We start from the raw sequence: 5,064 nt of genomic DNA on the forward strand, positions 1-5,064 counted from the left end.
TCCTGCCTCAACAACTACCGTCCGTCGCACTCACACCCATCATTATGAAGTGCTTTGAGAGGCTCGTCATGAGGCACATTTAGACCCAGCTGTCCCCCTCACTAGACCCACTGCAGTTCGCGTATCGTCCAAACTGTTCAACAGACGACGCCATAGCCACCACCCTCCATCTTGCCCTCACCCACCTAGATAAAAAGGACTCATACATTTGAATGCTGTTCATAGACTTCAGCTCAGCATTCAACACAATAATTCCTCATCACCTGATTGGAAAGCTGAACCAAAGCACCAAATTCCTTGGTTTTCACCTGGCGGAGAACCTCACCTGGTCCCACAACACCAGCTCTATTACCTGTTGTCTTACAGTAAGACCAGCAGCTTCTCTACTTTCTTCAAAGGCAAAGGAAAGCACATCTCCCACCCCCCATCCTCACAACATTCTATAGAGGGACTATTGAGAGCATCCTGAGCAGCTGCATCACTGCCTGGTTTGGGACTTGCACCGTTTCGGACCGCAAAGCCCTGCAGAGGATAGTGAGGACAGCTGAGAAGATCATCGGGGTCTCTCTTCCCTCCATCAAAGACATTTACAAAAAACACTGCATCCGCAAAGCAACCAGCATTGTGGATGACCCCACACACAAACTCTTCACCCTCCTGCCGTCTGGCAAGAGGTACCAAAGCATTCGGGCCCTCATGGCCAGACTGTGTAACAGCTACTTCCCCCAAGCCACCAGACTCCTCAATACTCAGAGACTGGACTGAAATACGCACACACACATGTCCTGAGTTGTACTTTAATTATTGTCACTTTATACTTGGCTGCTACCTCAATAACTGTGCATAGAACACTATCTCATAGTATGTTATGTTTACATTTGGCACTTTTTGTAGTCATATGGGGTAACCTCCTCGTGGTCTCGCTCTAGGTGGGGCACGTGGTGATTTGTGCATGGATGCCGCAGAGAATAGTGTAGACCTCCACACGTGCTACGTCTCTGCTGTAAAGTGTTCAACAAGCCACGTGATAAGATGCACAATTTGACGGTCTCAGACATGGAGGCAACTGAGATTCATCCTCCACCAACCGGATTGAGGCGAAATAAAACATGACACACGAAGGGATTAAAATAAGCAGGAACAAACAAGGGACAGGTGCCACTCGCCAGCTGAAAGTAGGCATGATCAGCGTTCCCATGGAAACAATCAGGGTTCAAATGGAAACACACCTGAGGTAGAGAAAACGTCAACACAATTAGAACATTACAAACAGAACATGGAGAATGTGTGTCCGGATCCTGACACCGACCGAAAACGAACCAGACAGGAAGTCAGGATCCAGACACCATGATCCTGACACAAACAAGACAGACAGAAGAGTGCATGGTGGTAACTCACACATCCGAACTGTGCGCTCACACAAAGAATGTTAACGAAACACAAGACATGTGATGATGATGTCATGGTCCCATCAGATAATGATGTGGGCACAGACAGTAAAAGGGGAACGAGCTCCGTGGTCGTGGGCATTGGCCATGAAAGGAAAACAACATCTGTAATCATAAGTACAGGCAGGGAAGGGGAAACGACCACCATGGTCATGGGACAGACATTGAAAGGGGAATGGCCTCTGTGGCCATGGAAGCTGGCAGCGGCAGGGGAACGGCCTCCATGGCCATTAGCACTGACTGCAGCAGGAGAACGGCCTCCTTGGCCATGGATGCTGACAGCAGCAGGGGAACAGCATCCATGGGCGTGGACGCTGGCAGCAGAATTGTCTCCGTGGCCGAGGACGCTGGCAGCGGCAGGGGAACAGCCTCCGTGGCCATTGTCTATGGCAGGGGAACGGCTTCCTTGACTGTGAACTCTGGCAGCAGCAGGGGAACGGCCTTCGTGCCTATGGATACTGGTAGCTGCTGATCATTGGCCTCCATGGCCGTGAGCACTGACAGTGGCAGGAGAAAGGCCTCCTTGTCCCTGGATGCTGGCAGAAACAGGGGAACAGCCTCCGTGGCTGTAGAAGCTGACAGCAGCAGGGGAAAGGCCTTTGTGGCTGTGGACACTGGCAGTGGCAGGGAAACGGCCTCTGTGGCCATGGACACTGGCAGCGGCAGGGGAACGGCTTCTGTGGCCGAGGATGCCATTAGCAGGCACCCGGCTCCTCCTCCAGATGGTGATAGGTTCGTCCAACAGCACCATCGGAACTTGCCTTTTGGAAGCCACGTTGACCTCCATTACAATCCCTTCAGCTCCGGAACCCACCAATGTGGAAACAGCATGACTGGCTGATCCACACTGCAGCAGCTCAGTGGTGAATGCTAGAAATGACAATTGCCTACTGATTGTTTAGATTCATTTTACTATCAGAAATAATTCAGATTTATGAATTATGAATTAATAATTATATTAAATAATATAATTTAACTAATTAAATACTATCCTCAGGGCACCACTCTTTGACAAGAGAAAAATTATAGTGAGTTACTGATTGAGTCTCATAAAAATCTACCCTGAAGGTTGAGTATTTTAAATATTAATCAAAATAATAAAAAAAGGGGAGGAACTAGTCAAATTATTGCCATACGAATCAAACAGTTATCTAATTACAGTTAGCTTCTAACACCAATAAGATAACAATTCACTGAGGTAATATGGGAGTTATTGGCGTGGCAGAGGCTGGCTTTAACACAATATTCAAGCTAAAACAACCAGGAGTACTTCTTATTATAACATAACAAGATTTATTATAATCAAGTAGTAATGAACACTGCCAATACTATCTGAATATAACACAAAACATGAGGAAATCCTAACTAATAGTGAAGCTATTTGATAGTGTGTGAATGTGTGTGGGGGTGTGTCTAGATATGGTAACAAAGGAAACAAAATAGCAGAGCCAAAGATCATTTAAGTGTGTGAGGGAAGGAGAAAGGAAAGATGGCTGGATCAGTTCCAGAGCAGTGGAGCTAATACCACGAGGATGTGATTGAGCAGACACACAAAGGAACTGACGAAACAGGCGGGAGAATTTGAAACTCCAGCCTGAGTCGGACATAAACCATGGCGCCGCTCACTCCATGAAAATCAGAGAGTGAGAGAGAGAGAGAGCGAACAAAAAGGGGTGCATGAAATTTAAGCAGGACTGAATTAATAGTTCATATCACTGAACAAAACTACATTTCCCATAACCCAAAAATGACGATCTCACAAATCAACAGCAAACAGCAATCAAAGTTAAACATACAAATTATACTCAAAACATAAGCATTTAGAGTCAAATATAAGATTTCATTGTGCAAGAAAAGTCACAGTTTCTAAAATAAATCTGTCCAGATATCAAGCCTTACTTGGGAAATACTGTGTGATTTCAACAGGGTTGTCCGTTCTAATTCCTGTAGCGTTGAGCGGTCAGGAGAAAGTCTGGATTGGTCCTTGGTCTTACGCTCGTCAGAGAAAAGAAGCGTCTCTGCTTTATTTCTCGGGTCCGGTGATGGAGAGAAATGCAGGAGATAGACAACGTTGAAAGAAAACGAGGGAGAAGGGAAGTTGGTTGCCTTTTTCCATTTTCAAATAAATTTGCAGTTGTCTTACAGTGAAAAATTTATGAACCGGTTATTATAATTATACTAGACTGGCACAAAGCTAAGTTAATCTTACTCTACTGTGGGTTAATAGTGGGGTTAGAAAAACGTGGTCTCTTTGTTTTTTGTCCAAAAAGGAGGGGAAACTCCTTCAGAATGTGCACAAATGCAGATGTCCCTTTAACAGCCAGCTGGAGCTTAGCACAGATAGAGTGAGCTACATCTGTCCGCGGGTTTTACGGAAAAGATGACGTCATCGGTCATTGGCCGCTTTCAGACAATGGAGTTTGAGACTGGGTCCGTGGGTAGGACTTCACATCCAGCTGTGAAACTGTGAAGGACCCTGGGAAACTGAGTTCAATGTCTCTCCTTCAGTGGCGGTTCTACATTGAATTGCACCCTGGGCGAGACCACCTTTGAGCGCCTTTTTTTTTAAAAAAAAACACACACAAAATTATCCACAAACAATCCTGACCAGTGGCAGAGGATGCTCCAAAATATTTTAGAAGTGCCACTGAATTGCAATTGAAATTGAAATTAAAAGACCATATGATGATGTTTTATAACAGCTAAAACAGCCAGTCAAATTGACCCCAAACATAATAAGAGAGACATAAACATGACAACTTCTTGACATTACCAAGACAACATAAATTGTCATAAATATGTCATAAACATGCAGATGAATTATCAAACTTAAGAAACCACTTAGCTTTATGGGTTAACTTTACGTTAAACTGTCATGTGGTTGGTTTTGACATTGGCTGTCATGAGGCCATTATAACTGTGTCATTAATATTTTTCTTGACCTCAACTACAGTGGTACACATTGAATTTGTCATTAAAATGTCATTGTACCACTTGAGGTCAAGAAAAGTATACATGACACCGTTATAAAACAACTTGACAGAGTATTAACACTTAATGACATTTTACTGACATTCAATTTGTACTACTGGGAAATAAAGTGGTCAGAAAAATATTCATGACACAGTTATAATGTCAAAACCAACATGGCAGTTTAATGTAATGTTAACTCATAAAGCTAAGTAGTTTCTTAAGTTTAATAATTAATCTGCTATGTCATGTTTTTTATGACATATTTATGACAGGTTATGATGTCTTGGTAATGTCAAGTTGTCAACAAAGGCATCTCAAACAAATAATGTCATATTTGCATTAAAAATGTCATAATTGAGTGAGTGACACTTAATGACAGTTGTCATAAACATGCATAAAAATTTCCTTCATATTCATGGCATGCGTCATGTAGCAAATCAGTAGTAAATAAATAGCAAATGTCGTCTCTTTGAAACTACCTACAGATTAAAAAAAAAAATCCGTTGGCTAATTACAGGGCCTAACGTAACCCAGCTGATGGAAATAAATAATAACTGAACTTGTAACAGTTTGGTTGCAAAGCACAATATTATGGTGAAATTAGATCTCGTGTTTGTTGACTTAAAACCGAATTATTGTTGTA

This window comes from Xyrauchen texanus, chromosome 33 (genome assembly GCF_025860055.1).
Source record: "Xyrauchen texanus isolate HMW12.3.18 chromosome 33, RBS_HiC_50CHRs, whole genome shotgun sequence".
Lineage (NCBI taxonomy): Eukaryota > Metazoa > Chordata > Actinopteri > Cypriniformes > Catostomidae > Xyrauchen > Xyrauchen texanus.